We start from the raw sequence: 23,832 nt of genomic DNA, 5'->3' as shown, positions 1-23,832 counted from the left end.
TTAGTAAATGGAGTGCCCTCCTAATCAGTAAACAGATTATGAAACTCATCAATATAATACAATTCTAGGGCTTTTAAAAGGAGGACACTCTGATTGGTTTAATTCATGTTAGGCCAAAAGGACCACTACAATTAATTAAGAAACCCTTGGTTCTTACTTTGTGCACAGACTATTTGCTGTTTAACTTGAAAAGTAGAGTTGGACACACCTTAAATTCACTTGCACTATCCACTTTAGACCCTGCGGTACAGATGGTTAAAATAGGGCCCATAGTCTTTCTTTAATACCGTTGCTTACTAGGCTAACATGTACACAGGCCAGCTGAACCAGAGGCTAAGAGATAAAGAAACAAAACGAAAAAATATACTTAAAAAAAAAAAGTGTATTAACAACTATTTACGAGACTTCAGAAAATGACTTGTAGAATTTTGAATATTTACTTAAAAATGGAATGACTTTTTGTGATTTTCTTTTCTTTAAGAACCAAACTCAAAGGATCCTTACATGGAAATGTTTTTGTTACGTATTTATGTACAAAAAATAACTATCAACCATTGCCGCAAATTTCTAAACTCTCAAATATTGAAAACGTATTGGCCTCAAAACACTGGTGTTGGCCGGGCTCTAATAGGCTTACTGTATAGAAGAATAATATCACCAGATTCCATGTCTTCAAGGTCCACTTGTGAAGGACATAGGTAATAATCCTGCCTCTAAGGGGGAAAAATCACTGACAAAATAAATCTGCAGGCCACTTCTTTCTGATGTTCTGCTTCAAATCCGGCTATAAGTTCTCCCATACAGAGTAATTAAGTGTCAGCAAAACGCAATTATTAGAATATTATAACATCCTCTCGCCTTAAAAAGGGGACCAGGATGCATGGGGTATGTTGCAATTGCGAACACAGGAGGTCAAGGGCTACGGGGTCAAATCTCACCAGCTGAGGTGCCCATGAGCATTTTAATCACCTAAAAAGAGCGACTGTGTTGGGAGGGGATTCCAGTTAGTCACACATGATAGGCTGATACATCAGGCCGTGGACCTGCGCACGGTATCACTGCCGCAGTGTGGAGATTACTGCTCCTGTAGGACAACAGACTCTGCCAATCACCGCCACGCTTACACATTGCGGTGGCGGGGAACGTGTTTGCCAAGCCTTGCAGAACAAATATTAATTTGCTTTATGCAAATACGCACAAGAGTAAATTCATTTTAATTATTTAAATGAGACAGCTCCGTGCGCAGCAGATTGTTCTGCTGGTGAATTGGCGGCGTCTTACACCTCTCTAATTATTAACAGCAACATTGTGCTTGCACTTGATGAAACCAAAGAGAAGTGGTGAAGAGGAGGATTCCCCGCGGCTGGCGCACAATAGTTAAATAGAGATAACACTTTTATTTAATATTTCTGGCTCTCTCTTTCTTTCTCCTGTCTGTCTCTCACCATCTTAAACTCCCCTTGGTGCACCGGCAAGATTGAACAACTTCCTAGTTCAGGCCATCATTCTATTGGTCATATCATCATTGCAGGGATCTGAGAACGATAATTCTAAGACAACAAACCAACAAATGAAAAACAGTTCATGCAGTATGAGACAATTTAACTCTTCTTAAATGCAAATGGGTGTTTTTCAAGAACTGTCTTGTACTCTTAGTGTAATCCTTTTAATGACCTCACCCCAAAAAAACTATTATATTTTCTTTCCTTAGTTGCTGTTGGCTGTGGCAAGGAAACTTTTTTTAATTTTTTATTATGAGTCTCTAACAAATGGTTGAGATGTCATTTTACTGTACGGGTGCAATTGCAACAATTTGCAAAATATATATTTTTAATAAACAGCTAATTTTGTGCACAAGAGAAAAGTATTGTATTGTATTTGTGGAATCTTTGTAGAACACAATTTAGAAATGTAAATGGCAGAACGGTTTGGCTTTGGGAAAGACCTTTTTTTTCTTTTTTTAACATAAGGACTTATAATAGCTATCAGGGATTGCCTCATAGGTTACTTTATGGCTCAGTTAAGAGCAGACTGCTAAAAATCAAATGGTATTTAACACTGTGCGGTATAGAGGCAACAACTGAACAAGCATTAAGGTATTAACAAACCTACATAATAACATGTATGTAGCTTTACCATGGATTTTAAATGCAGTTTGAAATATAGTTGCAGCCTAATACTATTATTTATTTTTCTTTTCATGTTATTTATATTAATCTAATTTTGAAGGGTTTCACTGCCATGTTCATGCAGCCTTCATGTTTGAAAAAACAATGAAAATGATTTCAACAAAGACATATTTATGATTGAAGACTGTATATTTGGTGTCTGACTGGCAATCAAGGTGGTGACCAATATTGACAATTTTAATTTTTTCCAGCTCGGACTAAGACAGAAACATGTTGAGTCAAAGACGTATAGGGTTAGACCAGGCTCATGGTAAATACACAAACTTTTGTTTCATTTCTCTTAAACTTTGGTTAAAGAGCTTGAGGTGAGCAGATAACTTCAAGCAATGACTAGGAGTAATTGATGCTTGTAATTTAAAGATCTTGCAGTTCTTGCAGAGGAGATGATGGAAGAGCCTGAAGAGCCAAAAAACAGACAAAAGCGTTCAGAATTGGCTCAATGAGCTGAGATGCTGCCAGCTTCACTGGCAACCACTATAATAAATTATCATAACTATCATTACATCACACGTTGCCTCCCCCCCTCTTTCAGGCTTCTGTGGTACAGAACAGGCTCTCAGTGGCACATGGTAGTTCCTCGATGTCTCCTCTGGTCAACAGTCTTCAATCCAAACACTTTGAATCCAAGAGGAGAAGAGGTATTCCCCCTCTGTTGCTCTTCCTTGAGGTTTCTTCTTTCTTTTTTTCCTTCAAAGGTTGTTTTTGTATGGATTTTTCCTTTTTCGAGTCAAGGGTCTAAAGATTTGTCTTCTTTGTATGTTGAACAAAGAAGACAAATCTGGGATACTTGACGTGATGATAAATTACATTTGAATTACATTGCTAAATATGTGGTTGTATTCTTATCAAGTAGATGAAATGAAAGAGAGAGTAGAAGTATCAAAAAGTTCAAACTAATAAAAATTGATATCGACACACTTAGCTCAATAATAAATAATAATAAATAATAATAATAAAAGACAATAATAAAATAGAGATTAAAAGATAGTAGGCAATAAAGATAGTTTAATTATTATTCCTATTAAGAGGATAATAATTCATAAATACAGTTATCAGTTCCACTACCGGCAATTCATTGTCTAGCAATCAGCGCAACTCTGGTCGAAATGTCTGCTAAGAAAAAAGGTCCTTCGGGGTGCCATATGCTAATGATGAAAATGCTAATATGTGTGACAATGAGAAACACTGATTTTTTTTTTTTTTTAGTTTGGATGAGTAAATATTTGGTAAGTATACTGTTATCAGCCAAAAATAAGGCCCAAGTTGTATAAAACTAAAATGTAAGTGGCTACATACTGCATATCAATGTCTGCACCTCTATCTTTTAGTTTGATTGGCTAGTTGTGTTCCTCAGGATCCGTCTCTCATGGCTAAACTTCACTGTCACCGACACCAAAGCAACATGGATGAAAGAAGGAGTTGGGGGGTGGTAGAACATTTTTTTTTATAGCCGCATTATGGATGAATGCTCAAGAAGCTGAGAGGCGACTCCTCCTTTCCCCCCTGATGCTTGTGAAACAACATGCCTGCTTTTACAATATAAGAATACAATTTGCCTGATATGACTTTGAGTAGCATTAGCAAGATTAATTGGACAAACACATTTCCCAGCTGCACAAGGGCACTACATCTAGAGGAAATGTTTAATGGAAGCTGTTGTTTGATGTGTTTATAAGGGGAAAAAATGCTCCCTCTGGAGAAAATATAAAACTTTTATTACGTGTAATCATATTAAGTATTGGAGAAACTATCCTGACAATGCAGTTAACACAACTACAGATAGCTTTGCACTAAACGAGCTGAACCTTCTAGATTAATTACCATCCTTTGGCAATTCAGCAGGTTAAATGGAACATGTTTGCCCTTTTTTCCGCTAGATTACTGTATGTTTTCTTGTTAAAAGTGTGTCCCTACCGCATTTACCAACAGTTTGGACCTCTGGTACCAACGCACATTCTGTACTGATTATTGGCAGAAAGTGCTCCACCAGAGCTCTGTTGTCTTCTATGTAGTTTATCATGGAACAAATAATTAGTTTGGAAGTCGAAGTGTCCTTCGGCAAAAGATTAAACCCAGAAGCAAGAGTTTCTAGAAATTACTAAACTGTGGATGTAGAATGAATAGAATAACCCTGGCAGCCCCAAGTAACAGTATTAGCTCATTGCAATGCTGGTTCAACATGGCATCAAGATATCATATTTAAGCTGTAAATTTGGTTCAGACAAAGTGCTATTTGAAACCAACAATCCAACCACGGAATTCTCAAAGATTAGAATTTAAATGCGCTTGTCTTTAGACGTGTTCGGGCAGTCTCTACAGTTTGTCTGAAGCCCGCGAAACCCTTGACCAGCCCAACCACTTCCAAACCAGACGTACCAAAGATCTAAAGCCGCGGTTCCACCAAGCAGTCCAGTTACGTTCGTTACACATTAGAACGGTTATCTGTTTCTGTGTTTCCATCAGCAAAAAGTTTGGATGGTACCAATAGAACCACTCCATTCTTGGTACCACCTCAATCGAGTTGCCAAGCGAGCTGAGCCGAGGCTAGAAGGTGATGTCAAAACACTGCAGACCACTGATTGGTCAGAGAGAATCAACACTAGCACAACCCGGGACATCCTTCACAAACCCATCATTTTTAATTAGCCAAAATACCGTCAATAGCGACTACAAATTCGTATTCACCCGACCCAGATTTTAAAAAAATGGCAGCTCCCAAAACTATACCATGCTGTACACTACGTTCACTATACCAGACAACTGACGAAGTGAGCCAACCTTTTGTACTGATTCTTATCTTTTAAGGGTATTGATTCACAGTCCTCATTGGGCGGCACGGTGGTGCAATGGTTAGCACTGTCGCCTGACAGCAAGAAAGCCCAGTGTCCCGGGTTTGCATATTCTCCCTGTGTGCGTGGGTTTCCTCCTGTAAAATATATGCCAAATCAAATAGACTATCCGCTGTGGTCGAAACAGCCTAAAAAGGACGATGATACACAGTCTTCATTGAGCGAATGGAGCTGAATCCACACATCAAGCTTGAGCACAAGGATGGCTGGTACGTGTCATTTATAAATAAAGCCCAAGCTGTCTGTGAACACCAGAACAAAACCACTCAACTGGGAAGAGGAAAAAGGTCATCAACCAGGAGTCAGTGAAGAGAAATCCAGGAAGACATTCACATCCGATACCAAAGGTGTGATTTCCTCATACTGTGTTTGGGATTGCATGGTTTTAATGCTCACAGACATCTCTACTAGAGAGAAGAAAAAACCCATAAAAATAGAGGCAGACAAAGATGTACTGTATATTTAATCTCATAAAATTGCTTATCTGTCTATTCCAAGTGAAATGAATTGCTGTCGAGATGAAAATAACAGGATGCCTATAAGTAGGCAAAATCTGTTCCCAAAGTACTTGAAAGTTTTCTTTATAAAGTCATTCACTCCTGGAGTCAAACTCAAGAACGCCCAAAACAATCCCGTGTTAATGCGTCCACAGTGTCCCCTGCCGCTCTCCTAGTTGTGTTTGTTAATTAGTTTGGATGTCTTTTGTGGGGCTGAAGCAGTCAAATAATTAACAATGACAAATAGCTTTCGTGTCCACTAGCGCTTATCCCACCTCCACAGCTGTGGGGATCTCGTTCCTCTGCAACCTGTTTTTATCAGGCCACGGGAGCCAAAGCAAAACTGCTAATACATTAATTTATAACATGACCTGGCATCGGGCTGGAACAGCAGCTCGGAGAGAGGGAAAGAGGGGGGGGAGGTTGGCTGAGTGAAAAACTGCAGTGTCACCACAAGTCCACTTTTAGCCCTCTTGCGTCAAGTTACTGTGTAAGCGCTGATACAGCCCCAGGAAACAGATGTCCTTGTGTGCCTGATTGTAATTATTAATGGGTGAGACTTGCTGGTTTCATCAAAGCCCTGAGCTGCGCAGCACCACACGCAGGCTTCATCTCTCATGACGAACAGAATCACTCTACACAGCAACACAAGTCAGCATCGATCGCAACTTATTCAGCATGGTTGGTCTCAATGTGAGAGCAGGTAGAAACAGGAAAAGGATGGGACAGAAATAGAGGCGGATGGATGACATGATGAATAAGGATATGTTTGAACCAAATGTGTCAGTTGAACTGAACCATGACAAAGTCTACAAACCAAACCTGGACAATAAAGTTAATCTCTCCAATTACTGACATTATGAATCTCTTACTGACCTAAATTTGCTTTCATTGCAGTTTTAAAACAAATATGTCAGAATTTTGTAAACTTAATCCCTAAACACTAAAACTAGAGACCATTTTGCCTGAGGATCAGACCAGCCACAACATCAAATCCAGCGACCTTGCTCAGATGTCACCCGCTTTGGGACTCTGCCTTCATTTTGATCACAACCACCTGTTTTAAGTTCAAATTGGGCCAAGGGCGTTTAGTGGAGGATCTAATAGCTGCTTTGCCCCCCTTTGCTTGGACTACAGTAATCTTCAAACTCAACCTTTATTTTGATCTCAACTTAACACCTGTAAAATATTGTGTGACACGTAAACACCTGGCAAAGTACTGAAAACTGCCAGATTTCCTGATGTCCATAATCTTTAAAGCAGCTCTAATAAATATTTTCATATTAACAATTGGTCAAATGGCAACATGTATTGTAAAAAGGGTCTCGGCACTATTTTCAAATATTCACTTGGTGCTGAAATGGATATTTGTGGCAGCAGGACTGTGTATGTGGGACTGAGTCTAAATAAACTACATTGTGCGTCTTCATGGAAATGAAGGAACATGTCACCCAGTGCAGCAGTGTGGCTCATTGATGTGTTTTTACTGGAGAGCTCCACACAGAGGAAGAAGGTATATCAGGCTTTGATACACACATGATACTTGTTATCCATTAACTGATCATGTCGCAACGATTCATGAGAAACAAAGCAGGAGTGAGTTAACATGAGAAATGTACTGATTCAATGGAAAAACTATTTTCATTGCACTGATAATTTTTGAGGTAAATTCATTGTATTTTGTTTTGAATTAAGATAATATCATGAACCCTTCACTTTGAAAACCCCAAATAACATTCCACAATGCTGAAATAGCATCTTACAATTCATTGCAAAAACATACTTAGTGAAATGTAATTAACATTTAGGGGCATTTGGGATGTATGCCATTTGCTGTAGACCGGCCTGCATTTACCCTCGCTGAGACAATCAGTAAGAAAGTTATAGGCACAACAACAATGATGGAAAACAGCAAGAAATGTCAGAAAGGCAAAGCTTAATCTGAAGCAAACAAAACATTAGGGATCTCAAAGTACACTTCTTAGTAAACACCTGTAGGGTCTTTGCAGATTCCCCTTCCCTCAGCCTCAGGCTTGATGCCATTTCACGGTAGACAGCCCATCAAGTTGAACGTCAAGTGCCACAAAGGTAACTTGACAAAGTGAGGTTAAGGAGTGGCAAATAATACAGATCCTGCCTCTGGGTGAAAAGCTGCATATCTATCTATAAAGGGAAAGATAAGCAACTCAATCTCCTACTCAAACTACAGAAACCTATGCCCATTTTTGAGTTCAGCTCAAACAATGAAACAGCCTTAATGTGCTCTGAATAATTTAATGTCAGAGCCACAGACCACAGGGGATTTCTACATATAAAGTTCTACATATTTGAAATACATCCGCAGTCCATTCTCTTTAAAACAGAATAAAGAAATTAAAAAAAAAAATCACATGACAACTTGACTGCTTCCTTTGTCCTTTGTTAGAAATCTAACACGGTGACCAAAACGATTGAGGAATCCTGGTTTAGCAGCTGTAGATGATTACTTGGCAATGGGACCAAAGCCTTTGGTGGGCCTGTTTGCACAGAAAACTTTTGATAATTTCTTGTTCAGTGTTCGATTGTACTTTGCTCCTCTCTTACGTGTCACTGCAGACTCCAAAAAACCAAGTTGGTGACTGCCAAAATGCCAAACTTGAGGATTCAAAACCTTAGTCTGCGAACCAATGGGTGATGCCATGGTGACTACATCCACTTCTTACCAGTTGAGTCTATGGATTCAACTGGTAATTCAAGAGTTTTGCCCTCAGGCTCAGCGCCCTCAACACAGCAGCAAACCCCTCAATTCGGACGCCGAAAAAGTCAGAAACTGAACAGAGACGTGTTTGAGTATTTTAACAAACATCAGCAACAATAAGCTCAGCTGAGACGTGACCATAATGAAGAGAAATATTTGAATATTCAGCAACTATTTCATCAGTTAACTGCTATTCTGGCGCCCATACAGAGAGTAATGATGCCTCCGGTCAGTCTTCATGTGCCTGTGGCTAACTGTTAAAAAAACTAGCAGCTTTCTGAAGTATTAATTCCCTCTTCACATAATTGGATAGGACACCAAGGTGGCTGACAATATTTTTTATGGGACTACCCTGTCAGGAGTGCAGATTGTCTTTTGAGGCGGAGTGATGGTTGAGTGCAAAGTGACAGTGAATCTTAGAAATGGGAGTCTTTAGAACATTATTTGCTATAAATTACGGCGACGATCTCCGCTCAAGGTCAGCTGTTAAAGTGACAGCCTTCAAGCAAAGCAAAGCCCGGTCCAGCTCAACGATCAGCTTCATCAAGAAAGAACCCTTCGGCTTTATCAGTCCCGTTGTCTGTCCAGCCACTGGGCAGACTGTAATGGGAGCATGACCCAGTCCCATGTGAAGGCCTTTTAAAGATGGTCAGTCTTTAAGCAGACTTGAAGACGACTCATAACCGGGGACAGCCAATCAATTGGCAGCTCCTATAAAGAGTTAAAAGGTTGAACTTTGAGATTGATTTGCTCTGGCGAAAGGTCTCGCTGGGTTTACTGGTCCCTCGGGAGCACAAAGTCCATCTATTGTATAGATCTAGCTAGACTATCCATTTTAATTTGGATGTTGATTGGAAAAGATTTGCAGACACTGGTGGAATCATGAAAAATATCAGTGGCCGTTGCATCGACAAAGACTTATGTCAACATTATTTTAATTAAGTAGCTAAAATCAGAACGCCATTGATAAAAAGGCTGCAAGTTCAATCAGCAAGTAGTTTCATAAATGCCCCTTACCTGAGGCGAAGGGTTGGAATCTTTTTACTAACGGGTATACTTGGATCATCCAATCTAATTTATAGAGCAGAAATTATGAGCAGTTGTTAACTACAAAGCTGAATGTTGCTCTTGCAGGACTTTCATGTGCTGCTGAATAACGCCGACGCTGTACCATATAATGGTGCAGGATCTTATTTATTTATTCAGACAACAATCACGTCAAAGAGCATTATGGTAAGCAAGGACGAACACTCGTCTTTGTTTTTGTTGAGTCAACACTTCCAGCAGGAATAAAACTCTACAATCTGGCATCATAATAGAACAGTATTTGTATTTGGTCCAGAGATCTCAATTAAAGTGCACTGTGAGAAAATTAGCCTACTGTCAGAAAAAAATGAAGTTGTAATAGTGGAGGCTCAAAAACTACACAAGCCACATCTCAATTAGATGTCAGGTTGCAATGGGGACAAAGCCATTGCTGTTTTGCCCTATTGGTCCAAAACACATTTTTAGTGAAGACAATGTCATTCTCGGAACCCATCGGCTGTCGGTGTGACAACAATTTCTCGGGTCAATATTTCTGGGGTTCTGGTATAGCAAGCGGAAATGCAGGCCAACACTTCCTCTTCCGTGCTCCAGTCATAGTTTACAGTCCAATTAGCAACTTGAAAGCGAGAATGGAGTTCGACAACGTCTCTAACTGGATTGTTCACAAGCAGCCAAGCTAATAAAAAGCCTCGTCAGACGATAGCCGATGGGTTCCAAGGTTTGAATTTCAGATAATCCGTTCTGCCTCTTTTGCTCTTCACAAGGACTGTTTACCTGCATTCAACCAAAGCCAAACGTGATTGGTCAGTACTACTCCGACTACTCTTGTCCTGTTGCCTACAGTCAGAGATTAAGACCGTGTAAACCAGCAAAGAGTGGCTTCCAACAAAAATATCTGGTCCCCTGACAAATGTTTTCCAAGTTACAGTTGGCATAAAACTTTAACATAATCATTCATTTCACTTTTTAGACCATAACAGATCGGTTCCTCACAATCACAAAGAGGTGGAAGTCAATTAATGCACATCTCCAGTCCTATATATCAACACAGTCAGTCATTTCCTGATGTTAGGCCTCATGACATACAGTATCTACCCTCATATACATTCCTAAAATCAACCGTTTATACCTGCAATGCCACTGCGCTCGGACAACATTTCCCCTGAATGAGCCACGTGAAAACAAACTGTACTCCTTCTCCAGCTACAGGCAGTCATAAATTTAAATAGTCTTTAAAACAGCTGTGAGTGAGCAACATGTTCATTGAAAGAACAGTTGACCGACATCTGACCTTTCACCTCTTGTCCTTTTGCCGTCTTTGGTGCACATAAATGTGTAAATACAAGTATGCTGTGTGTAGTTTCCTGACACCATGCCGCAGAGTGTGACCTCTTGATGTGCAGGAGTTTGCCAACAGTTCCAGCAGCCTTGCACGGCTTTTATGAAAAATGTAATCCCTCACTATCTCAGACGGGCACTGCCACATTTGCCCAGACAGTTCGTCAGACTTGGGTGACATGCGTATTCCTCCGCGCAGGGGGGGGGTTGTGACATGTGATAGCACCGGGCTTTATTCTGCTTTACTTCTCAACCCCCCAGTGATAATTTCCACAGGCCCGTGCAGTCGATCACGCTGCATCGACCTGTCACCAGCCATCGGGCTGTGCCGCCTTTGTGGAGAATAAACGCCATCTACACGCTCCTTTGGTGACTGGCAACAGCTCTTCTTGTGTGTGTGTGTGCCAGAGATAGGCCCGCTCTGAGATTCCACATAATCATCCTCTGCACCCTTCCATATTGCTGTGTCAGGCTCCCTCACTGATTCATGCTAATGATCCCAGCCGATGCAATTTGTCAGGCGCATAGATGGGACCAGTTTAAGCCGAGTTATGCAAATGTATTTTTGTCTTTGTTTGTGGAGTGTCTGTTCTCAAGTGTCTTGTATGCTGATAGGATTTGAGGGTTGCAGGGAAAGGAAGCATTGTTAGTGAGTGCGTATGCAACGATAAACTTAATCAGGATGTGGTGGATGAACAAATGAACGCAGACGTGGGTTGTTAGAAATCAATACCTCATCTACCATGCATCAGATAAGACAGGCAGCCTGATTATACTCGGAACGTGTGTTAATTACAGGCTTGTTCTTTTAGAAGGGTCCGTTCACCCAAATTAAAAGAGAACATCTTTTCTCACTTATCTTGAGAAAGTGCTGGATCGGGTATCGGCCAGTACCCAGAGAGTATGCACCGATCCAATATCCTGTCATCATATCATTCATCAGCTCATTTGCGCTACACATGAACAGAACAGCAAGGCATGACACTCCCTACCCGTTCATACTGCACATATTCAACTGAGAAAGAAGTAAGATGGCTCACTCGTTAGCTACTGCCGTCCTCAGCTCCAGAAAATAAACGAATAGTTCGTCCGAAATCGATGATGGAAGTAGCTAACGAATGAGCCATCTCGCTTCTTTCTCATCTCTGTTGAGAGTTTCATATGTGCAGCGTAATGTTAGCCAGAGCTAATAAAATGTCAGCAATTTGGCCACACTGGAAAATCTGTCAAACTTGAAAATAAAAGAAATTTGTTTTTCACACGCTGGTATCAGATCGGTACTTGTATAGGCTGATAACGCAAGTCCAGGTATTGGAATCGGCATCGGGTAAGAAAAAATTACATTGGAACATATCTAATTTCAAAGATGGACTAATACATATTTTAATAATAATAATGATAATAGATCAACTTGCTATGTGTGATTCTCATAGTGATAAACTCAGAGAATTATCATCCATCTCTGCAGTTCTCTTCACCTTCTTCAGAGCCTTTTAACATCTTTAAGCCCATTGTTTTTGTTTCTACGCCCCACAGCTTTACCGTTTTGGTTCACTGTCTCTTCACTCTCATCCACCGGATTTCCATCTGCTGTTTTCAGTGAAAAAGCTCTAATAAAGCCTACATTAGGATAAGTACTCCAATCAGCTGACAGAAGGACACATAGAGGAGAATTTAGCAGATATTTTTCTCAAGAGTTGGTGGAGAGCAAAACAGAGCTAAAATGAGAGTGACTTAGTTCTATGGGGTGAAACATGACTCCAAATTCATGCTAATGTTGCTCAGTGTCTGATGATATGATTGAGTGGACAGCTTGTTGCTCTGCCTCCAAGTGGCACAAAAGTCAAGGTATGTGTTTGCAAATATGGTCTAGAGGTGTAAAACAAGTGTAAAGCAATATCTTTGACGCTGGTTGATCTAATAGTAGCGCTGTTGCTGATGCTGTAAGAGAGGGGTTGGGCTGGAGAGGGGCAACTTTAAACAGTTCAGGATTTTTCAGCTAAAAACCCATAATTTAGAGAACAGCTTGGCGACCAAACAAAATTTTTCCACCTTTCAGTCCCCTTCACAGCAACAATCAACTCTTTGCCCACATTCTCTAAAGGAGACACAAATTGCTGAGACACTTCAGAGGAGACTGCATGATGGTAAGAGACGACTAGCATCCCCAACTCCCCTACCCTTCCTGCCAGGACAGATGTGAAAGCTTTCAAAGTAACTGCAAGTGTTCATTAGAGATAAGGGAGTTTGTCTGCCCACGTAATTGCCCGGCTCCTGTGGCAGACTGTATGTACCAGTCAACTATTACTAGCATGACAGCGGCCTGCCAGGCTACAGCAGCTGCTCTTGTTCCCTGACATTTACACCCATTTAAGCTCATTATAACTAAGAAGCCAGCAGGGCCTTTTGTTTTTGCATGTTTTGCTCATGCAGGAGATAAATGAGTGGCAACTTCAAGCGTTTCTTATAGCTTGTGTTTTTAGCCGTCGTTCAAAAAGTCGTGAGTGGCAGGAGACAGTGAAGAGTGACCAAAAAATTTGAGCAGTAACCAGAAATTCTTCAGCCCATCAGCAACGCTGGGTTCACACTGGACGCAGACGGAGAAGCGCTGCCCAATTCCTTTCAGCACCTATGTAAACTTATAACATCCAAACAACTGGAAACGCAGTTGTAATATGTCAAATTGGAGTTCTCCTTTTATACTAGTTACCTAGTATTTATTTCTTTAGCTCTCTCATTGGAAATATTTAATGTTTAATCATTAGTAATTACTACGCCAACTGAAATTAAATAGAAATAGTATACAAAAGTTCTGCTCAACTTGACTGATAGATATTTAGACTGCATCAGCTTGCATGTAATTACATAAAACATCTGCTCCACCTCCTTTCTCATGTGCTCTGACCTTATTCATGAAGTTAAAATTAGCGAGGGATGACTCAGAACTGCTGCCCTTTGTTTTTCATCCAACCATGTTTCAGTTAAAAGTATTAAAAATCATATTTAAGCCATGAAATCGCCAATGAAACAATTTTCCTGCCAGAGACCTGGCACTTAACAAAGCAAAATTAACTGTGATTGAGATAGGATGCGGGTTGAGGAAGAGTACTGATGGTGTTAAATCCGATAAGTTAGAAGGATCAAAACACTTTGCTGACTGTATTTCTCGTCAAAACTGGAGTATGAAATGTTGTTGGTTTTGTGAATTGACCAACACCAGATCACAGTCTGATATTAGAACATTTATTCTCTGTGATGGCAAGGACCGTCAGCACATCTACTGCCTTCACAGGGCGACTGTGGCACACTGGGTTAAGAGGGTTGTCTGGTAACCGCAAGGTCGAAGGTTCTATCCTTGCCCTTGTCCTGTGTCGAAGTGTCCCTGAGCGAGACACTGAACCCCTAATTGCTCCCCGGGTGCTTCTCAGCAGCCCACTGCTCCCAATACGTTGGTGATGGGTTTAAAAGCAGAGGCTAAATTTTGTATATGTGTAAAAAATGTATATGACAATAAAAGAAATTTCATTCTTTGTTTCTAGCAAAGCAATGATAAAGAGCGAGAAAGTCCGCTAAGAATTGGAGGGAGGGATGGGACAACCATCCCTTGTTATAGTTACGGTTTGCATATTCCTAAATTCATTTGTATCTAGACAAATTACACAGCAACTTGCAGCTGTGTAATATTCCAGCATAGAAATACTGTACATATTACAGAAAAAGCCGATAGAAGGACGGCATAGCGCTTTATCATCATCGTTTGATTGATTTAAGGAACTCATATTAAAGGATTTAGCTTTTCTACAGTATTGCTGTTTTTATTTAAATATGCTATTGAAGAAGACACATTTTCCAAAAGGTTTGGTGTGTTTTATGCAAGCAGAAAACCAAAGAGACAAATACCAAAAACTGAAAACCGAATACCTTCCCAACAAACACATAACCAAGCGCTAGTTTTTATTAGTGCATAATCACGTGAAACTAAGAAACGAACGGCGTAACTGCAGATTCATCTTAAGGCGGTATTGGGAAAGGGAGGAGGGATTCAGTTTGTTGCAATCTGCAACCACATGGCTAGATGCCACCAAACCCTACACACTGTCGCTTTTACAGAGGGCCCAGCAGCTACTTTTAGCTAGCAGTGTAGCAGGATAATCTGGCCATGTATACAACCTAAATCAAGCAATTGTCAAGGGTTCGTAGATTGCCTTTGTTAGAAATGTCAAAGCAGCTAAATGCCTGGAATGAATCAAAATAATAGTTTGGAAACTAGTCAGCAGTACTTTAACGGTCCAGTTTAGATTCAGCAGATCCTGTGAGCTGATGAGTATACCAAACACAAAGTTTCATCTGGGCACACAGGAAGAATCTATGGGAGGCGGGACATTATTTTCTTTTGCAGCCAACAAGACAGCTGTGTTTTTATGTCCAGAAATCTTGCTGAGTGCAACTTTAATTCTGTAATGCTGGCATCTTTTTGCCAGTTTAGTGAAAACTTAGAGGGAGTTCAGAGAGTATTTTAGAATCCTCTGTCTGGTTTCACTTTTAAATTGCTCGTTTAAATGACATACTGTACGGCGTTGCAAAGTTTCTCAGTGCATAATTTCAAAGAGAATATTTCTAGTGTTTTGAGACGGGCGGGATCCATCCTCCTGCTCAGAGTCTCCGGGGAGAGCCAATTAGCCTGCTTTTTTCATCTTTGATCATCCGAGCCGGGATGGTGCAACGTCATGCCACACTCAGGTGGCGATGAGATTATCTGTCGTATTACGGCCAGGTGTTGCATTGTGGCGCTGCAGATGAAGAAGATTCCAGCAGAAAAAACAACAAATGCGTGCTTTTGAGCTTTGGAGTGGGTTTACACTTGTCTTTTCAATACGACTTTTGTTGTCTGATCCAGGACGCATTTACTGTCAAGTCTGTACGCCCCGAGAACGAATCTTGCTCGCATTGGGATTCCATTAGCCAGACCACATGGTCTGGACATTATGTGGGCATAATCCAGACAATTTAATCAAAACGTAAGTTTTGAGTTCCTCTCCTGAGGATCAGGCAGGTCGCACCGAAGCGTCAAGTGTGTGATTGCAAAAGTCACATTGAAAAGACAAGTGTAACCACGGCCAGAGAGAGAGGGGTGAGTGTGTTCGAAAAGTCTCAAAAGACAGAGTGACTTTGCTGAGCTTCCGTACAACAACAACGTTGTTTCAGATGATTTGGCCCTGGCACCATGTCCCCCTCCAGAGGACTTCCAGGCCAAGGCAAGCACGGCTGTGTCCCATCCATAAAGATGACAGCAGCCCTGAAAGAGATGCTGAGGGTGGTGGTGGTGGTGGGGGGGGGGGGCTTGCCCTAGAATAACCAAGCTGTTCAGGGCTTGACGGCAGCTCTTACTGATAAGAAACGGCAAGGGGAAGCTGCGGTCCTGTTGGCAGGCACCCTGGCACCGTTTGGCATAACTGCACTCGCTGGTGAGGCGGCGATAACTTTAGATTGCTGAAATCATTAGGCGTGAAGCTCTGTAAAAGGACATCAACGGGAAAGATAAATGGTGACGAGTGAGTGGGCCAAAGCCGATGCCCTGCCCTTAAAATAAATAAACCACGTTGGGTTTTGGCTTAAAAGAGTTATTTTTCACCGGAGATGAAGAGGAGGACGGGTGAACTCTCCCCCTACCCCACGGTCCCCGATGAGGTGTTATGACAGCAGGTGTAATAAAACATGAAGAAGTCGTTAATAAGTAATGCCGCACCATGTTGACAAATAATGCGGAGGAGAGCGCCAGCGGAGTAAATCACGTCGACGTGAGGCAGCCAAAACATCTACACAACATCTCTGGGTTCTGTTATTCACTCGCATGACTTCTCCTACCATTGTTATACCGATGACACCCAGCTGGTCTTGTCATTTCCCCCCGGTGACACCCAAGTGGAGACGCGCATCGCTGCGTGTTTGGCTGACATCTCGAAGTGGATGACGACACACCACCTCAAGCTCAACCTAGACAAAACTGAGCTACTGTTCCTCCCGGGGAAGGGTTGCCCACACCGGGACCTGTCCATCACCATTGATGATACCGTGGTGACGCCAACTTGGACTGCGAGGAACCTGGGTGTGACCCTGGATGACCAACTGTCATTCTCGACAAACATTTCATCCGTTACACGCTCCTGCAGATTCCTGCGCTACAACATCAGGAGGATTCGTCCCTTCCTGACTGACGAGACGGCGCAGGTTCTCATCCAGGCTCTTGTCATCTCCCGCCTGGACTACTGCAACTCTCTACTCGCCGGAGCCCCGGCGTCAGCCATCAGACCTCTGGAGCTTGTCCAGAAAGCCGCAGCTCGCCTGGTGTTCAATCGCCCCAAGTTCTCCCACACAACTTCCTTTCTCCGTTCTCTACACTGGCTACCTGTAAGAGCTCGCATCCAGCTTAAGACTCTGGTGCTAGCCTACAGGGCTGTGAAAGGAACAGCTCCTTCCTATCTCCAGGCCATGGTCAAGCCTTACACCCCCGCCCGACCACTTCGCTCTGCTGCCTCGGGGCGATTGGTTGCCCCGTCGCTCAGAGGTCCTGGCGGCCGATCGACCCGGTCACGGCTGTTTTCTGTCCTGGCCCCACAGTGGTGGAATGAACTTCCCACTGACGTCAGGACAGCGGAGTCGCTGCCCATCTTTCGGCGCAGGCTGAAAACCCACCTCTTCAGGAAGTGCTACCCTGAGCCTTCCACTTAGCGCTTATTGTTTTCATACTAGCTTGTTGCACTTATTGTATTCGTATTACTTATAGCACTAACTGTTTTTCTTGTTTCTGCCCTGTACTTTGGCTCTGAGTTATGCTCTGCTTCATGCTCTTAGATGCTTGTTTGGAAAAGGAAATGTACTTATGACTTCTGGTGACTAGTAGTTCTTTTGATTACCAATGTTGAATGCACTTATTGTAAGTCGCTTTGGATAAAAGCGTCTGCTAAATGACTGTAATGTAATGTAATGTAATGTAATGAGCCACTGAAGTCGAATCGGGTGTGATTTCAGGGAGGAAAGCTCAGCTCCGGGTGCTACAGTCACACATCACTAGCGGAGGGAGGAAAACTCAGACAGAAAGACAGACCTACTGGGAAAACTACAACTATGGAAATACAATGCTCTAATGCCATATTAACCTTTAAGGAACAACCTTTCTCTTTTCAGAGTGAGATGGGAAGATCAATACCGATCTGTTTGTGTGTGAAATACAGAGCTGGAATCAGGACGCGGTTAGCCCAGTTTAGCAGAGTTTCTGCTAGTTTATTGCGAGTCGGCGGCCCAGCATCAGGAATTACGGATCTCTAAGATGTTTTTCAAACAAAAAATGTCTCATACAACAGGCTTGGTGCCAGGATTTCAATTTTGGATCAGCCAATGTAATTTTGGCTGGGCCTTTTAATTGCAGAAGTTAAAACTGTTTGCCTTCCTTTGATGGTTTCCAACTGAAATTTGTGCTAAAACAAATGACTGATATCATACTGTGGAAGGTACAATAATGAGATTATTGTTTTATTTTACCCGCCACAGTTTGTTAAAGCAGCACATGAAATTAAATGTAGTAGGCCTTTCTTTCATGTTTAGTTTTTTTATGCTGTGGATTGTGCAGAACAACACATCCATTCACTTAGAACACTGACATTTTAATTCTACTCAAGGAAATACCATCTTGCACACAGTGTGGGAGTCGCACTAGTCTGGTCTTGGTCTGGACATGCACTCTGGTGTTGATCATGATTTGGCCTCGGTTTAGGTCTCAGCCACAACACTGCCAGCATTACAAAGAAGCTGCAAACATACTAGCGCAAATAAAATATCTGCAATCGCTGCTTGTTGGGCTGACAGTGGCTGGTTGAAAAAAAAAAAATGTAAGGCTCCTAATCAAGACATCCGTTACAGTCTGTGGTTTGAGAGAAAAGAAGCAAAAACCTCATGATAAAGGGAAGTAAAAGGCCGACAGCTGACAGAGGACAGCAGAACATTGGCTTACAATCCAGGGCAGCTTGTGATCTATGGTTTGCTATTGTACAGGCCTGTACTACACCCATTTTAATAGAATCCTGCTGCGCCCACATCCCAATGCCAAGCTACGGACCATGAAAATAATAATGAGCCAAGTTGGCTTCATAAAACATTGCCACTTTTGTTAAAGAAAAAAAAAAATTAACGGTTTTCTGCTATTTCACAGGAGCTCATCTGCCCATGGCCCCTCCCGCCACCGCTTTATTTACAGCCGTGTATAAAAATGCATTCCAGTGATCACAGAGCTCATATAAACTCTGCCTCATAACCCAGACCTTGATCGTCATCCATTTGCTTTGTGCCACACATGCGATGGCGTTGAAGCAGCGCGCTTTATGTGCAGCCCATGTCACATATTAACAGATTTATTAAGAACTTCCTCTTGCTTCGTGCCGAATGCACTGCAAAAATGTAACATAAGAGTACAGAACGGCAGAGCTGTAGCTTGTACGGAGGACAAAATCTTTCCCAAGTAACATGGACAGTAAATTAATCACTGACATGTCATTTCATTACTAACTACCTTCAAACATATAAAAGCTGCATTTTCAACGCCGTAGCAGCTATTAGCCCGGACTACTAGCCGTGCTAACGAGCCGCAGGGTTTGGATGAAGAATTTTTTATTCCGTCAATGTACAACACCTTTCTGTCAAGGGAGATAAGCGAAGAATCATGACATTAATTTCCTTAAACGGTAGAACCCATTATTGTGACAAAAAACCGATGAGCGTGCTGCCCTCAGCTCTTATCCTCTCATTGTGTGTCAGTGTGCAGTGTAATCCTGGGGAAGAGGCTAATTCAGCACCAGCTGGTGTGAGCTGCAGCCACTTCCCGGACCTGTTTAGTCAGTTTAGATTGTCCGGACTTTTCTAAAATTTTACTTGAGCAATGATTTTAAGAATCATAAGGAAACTTTGACACATTTTTGGGGGAAGGCTTTATATAAACATTCAGAAATTGATCTTAAAGGATAAATCCGGTTTATTACAACATCAAATTCGCAACTTAAAGTTATTGCTGATATCTGGGAACATGTTGACATCACTACAACAACGTCAGTTTGTGCAAGAAACTCAAGGTTCACTTACTCGAGTTTACCAGCGCTTTCAATCTTTCTTAGTGGATTTAGCTTTTTTACTACAATTAAAGGAATAGTATGGAAGCCCTGAGAAGCAAGTTAGGATTCTGTTATTCTACAATTTTGTTGTTATTGTTGTTATTGAATAAAAAAAATGCTGGTTTGTTTTATGCTTTAAATCTCAAGGCCTTAAAAAAAACGTGAAGAAAAAAATTGAAAGCCAAATACCTACCCAACAAACGAATAACCAAATAGTTGAATATTTGGGTTGATCCATAAAAAACGGGTGAAAAAGTTTTGGCCGGGGACATTTTTTTGTTGCTGTGTGTGCATTGTTTGTTGTTCTAATACTCATTTTGACCACAAGAGGCTGACGTGCACAACTACATCATGGTCTAAATAGGACTAAAAGCATTCACATTTTCCCTTACGACAGATTAGCATTAATTAAAATACATTTCTTGTGAAAAGAAAGACATGACAGTAACTCTGCATAACTTGCTAACCCATTATATATTCACCATGTGTTAGTTAAATGCATGAAGAAATACAAACTCACATGGAGAGAAAACATAAATGCCTTTTGAAATATTGGGGTGGTGGTGCCTTTCAGCCACACTAAACATTTGGCAAAAAAAACAAAACCCAAAAATAAATTAGAAAGGTTAACCTGGCAAAACCTTGTTTTTTCTTTTTTTCTCACTTGCCTCTAGAAGTTCAGCAAAAAATCTATTATTCATCAGAGATAGAGGGACACAGATATAGTGAAAGAAAGTCAGACAGTAACCCTAACCCTCTGAAGGCAAACATATCTCTCCTCTAATGGCTGTAAATGTAACAAATTAGAAATTACATCTTAAAATTCAGGATGGTGCAATCAGTGTCGATGATGCAACGCTGCAGCACATATTTCCCACCTCCATGTAAAAGACTGAGACCGCATAAGTTAACGAAGTCACAGGTGGGTTCATTATGTGGAGCATGAAGGTGTCAGCCTCATTAAACAGAAGTCAGATCAGTGGAGTGGAAAATGATCATACCGCTGGGACTGTGGGCGTTCACTGTGCAACATATTCATCTTAGTGCCAAGAAAAAGAGAGATGCTGCTCAGCTTTAGAGATGAGTAAGTAAAAATATGTGCAATGTGCATGTATGGAGGCTGAAAGTTGAAATACAAACAAGAATTTAGTATATGATTTATAAAGAGTGGTGAGTCTCAGACTGAAATACAAGGTTCCGATTTAAGCATAAATACACCCTCTCTCCCCCTTTCCTGTCAATATGTGGCTGTACTGGGATGAAGGCAAAAAGCCCCAAAAAATAATCTTAAAAAAAATATATATATATTTTGCTAAATGCTAACGTTAGCATGCTAACAAACTCACAATGACAACACTGTTGATGCTAAGCAGGTATACTTTGTTTACCATGTTCATCCTTTTTGGCTAGCGTGTTAGCATGCTAAAAATAGCTAATTTGCACCAACGATGCTCTATAATAAAGATGACCCATTGGGCCTGCAAGCTCTGCAAATGGTTAAAAAATGGTATACACTCCCCCTCGAGCCCCCCATGTTGTTTGGAATTGTTACTGTGGATGGATGAAAGCAGATTTTTATTTAGCCAACATTAGAAATTTCCACAACTAACAGATATTATGAAAATTTGTGTATTATGGCGTTCGTCAAGGTTAGCAGCCAGATCTCGTGAGAGTGTGTTGCAGTGGAAATGAGGCCTTAGATTAGACAGATAAGACCATTTCTTTCTTTCTCAAGACAGACCACCCACTCATTTCTGTCACTTACTGTGTCACTTACTGTGACTGCTAACACCCGATACCGGAATTTAATTTGGGGAAATTAGGGCAAGTGTAGAGCAATTCTATTGGAGGGAATCAGATATTAATTTCTACTTCAGCCCTACTTTGTGTTTTAGCTTTGTGAAATGGGTCTATCTTGACATAAAAACCTAGTGAAGAATTTTAGTCTAAGAGAGCGATGCGCGGGTCAGTGGTCTCCACCGAAGATAACCACTGAAGGTTGAGACATTCCCGCACGCATTGGATGTACTGATCCAGGCAGTCGCTGCAGCATGCAATCCCTGTGCAACGCTCTCCACTGTGCGCCCCCCCTCCACCTCCCACCTTCTCTCTCATCTCCATTGTGCTTGTGAGGCAGAAGCGGCACCTAATCATGGAAAATGCCGCCGTGCCCTCAGCCGGATGGAGGTAGTGGTGGAAATTGGAGATGGACACCTGTGACCTGTGAATGCATTTGTTAACCCTGAGAAATCCCACTGGGGCATTTAAGATTTTGTGTTTGTGTAGGGGTTTAGCATTCACAAGGTTTTTACGGAGCACTGGGCATCAATCACAATTTCTTTGCAGAGGTAGCTTTATTTACATCACCATTTCCCAGAAGCATAACTGAACTGGAGGCATAAATAACTATGGATGCACCAATACTGCCAATACTGGTATTGGCTACTACCAAGTACAGAGCTGATACCAGTGTAAATGATGACAATGTCTCAATCTCTATTTTCAAGTCTTCTTCAATACAGCATGATGTTCATTTCGTAAATTATAGTTCTATTTAGAGTCAAATAGACCATAATGCAGGGTATGCTTTAGGGCGGGGCTACCTTATGATTGACAGGTCGCCACCACGGCGTTGTCCGGTTGTCTTTGTTGTCGTCTTACAACTTTAACCTTTTATGGTGTGTTTTCAATTCATGAAAGTGAAATTGTAACATTTCGGTAAACTAAAAATATTCAGTGTTCATTTGTACTCAGTTCCACTCTCTCATACAACTTTTGGTTCCAAAGTAAACAAGATGGTGCATGCCAAAAACTAAGAGGGCGACGGCCAAAATCCAAGATGGCAATGGCGGAAAATGTCGTACTGGAGACTTCACAACCAAAGTGGGTGACGCTACAGTGACTACGCCCCCTTCATAAATATAGTCTATAATTTTAAACCATAAGGTTTTAGTGAATATGATGAACACTACTGTTTGGGAAGTAGTGATCATATGACTGGATAAATGAGACGTGGATTACACTGCACAAATTGAGTGTGAGTTTGTAAACAGATGTTTTCATAAAGTTTCGTCTCTAATTTCATGTTGAACACTGTGTCACGCCGGCAAATTGACGAATCATGAATAATTACAATATTTGTATTACACATAATATTGTACGCATGTATTAACACCTAAAATGCATTCACCAGTGACTTAACAGGTGATCAAGTGTGACGTGTGCTGAGGGAGCGAAAACAAGAGTGAAAGGCTCATCGCTGCACTTTGTGCAGGTGAGGGGGGAAACCGAAAGAGGACTCAGCAGAAAGGCACTGATGAATGTGAACTGTGTGCTGTCCTCCAGACCGTATAATTGCAGCCTCAGAGATCCCAGCGCACAGCCACAGCTTTCCCAGAAGGTAGTTTTCGTCCAGGCAGACAGTCTCCAGGTGCTCGTTTAAATATCCACCACCCACGTGTGAACAGACACAACCGGTGAACAAACTGGCTCAGAGCTCATAGCGGATTTCTTTTTGCAGGCTAATATATATATATATATATATATATATATATCCCATCTTCCTCTGTTCCCCCCTCCCTCCAAGGTCAACAGAGCAACAGTATTGAGTAAGAGATATGGCAGGCAAGGCAGCAGATCTGTGCAGATAAAACATCTAGGTTACATCCCAGCGGATGTTCTGTACCCTGACTTGAAACACATTCTCACCTCATTCTATCCTGTGACAAAAAAAAAATACAAAAAAAACTGCTGATGTAGTGTGAGGAGGAAGTTGTCCTGAGGGGGGCACGGAAACATTTCCAACCTGTTTATCTGTTCATAATAATAACAATATATAATATTGAATTTTTTCTTTATGGTGGAAACGGACAACTGAAGACATAAAAACATTTTTGGCCCTGGATTTTCCATATTTCAGAAAAGTGGAATCCAGCTGGAGTTGGCTGTATTTTTGAAAAGAGGATTATTTCAATGTTGCTGACTTTTTACCCAGGAAAGGGAGAAATACCGAATGGG

At 41.4% G+C, this 23,832-nt stretch overlaps 1 protein-coding gene across 1 annotated transcript in view; it reads right to left on the bottom strand.

Annotated features, from left to right (window-relative positions):
- The window catches only part of LOC137871019 (heparan sulfate glucosamine 3-O-sulfotransferase 5), a 74,015-nt gene that overhangs the window by 38,836 nt on the left and 11,347 nt on the right, over positions 1 to 23,832 (bottom strand). The window lies entirely within an intron of this gene.

The sequence above is a fragment of the Cebidichthys violaceus genome, unplaced genomic scaffold (assembly GCF_023349555.1).
Source record: "Cebidichthys violaceus isolate CVI_PGR_0920_01 unplaced genomic scaffold, fCebVio1.0.p SCAF_14, whole genome shotgun sequence".
In the NCBI taxonomy this organism is placed as follows: domain Eukaryota; kingdom Metazoa; phylum Chordata; class Actinopteri; order Perciformes; family Stichaeidae; genus Cebidichthys; species Cebidichthys violaceus.
The sequence above is the reverse complement of the archived record's forward strand: the minus strand, read 5'-3'. Positions and strand labels throughout refer to the sequence as shown.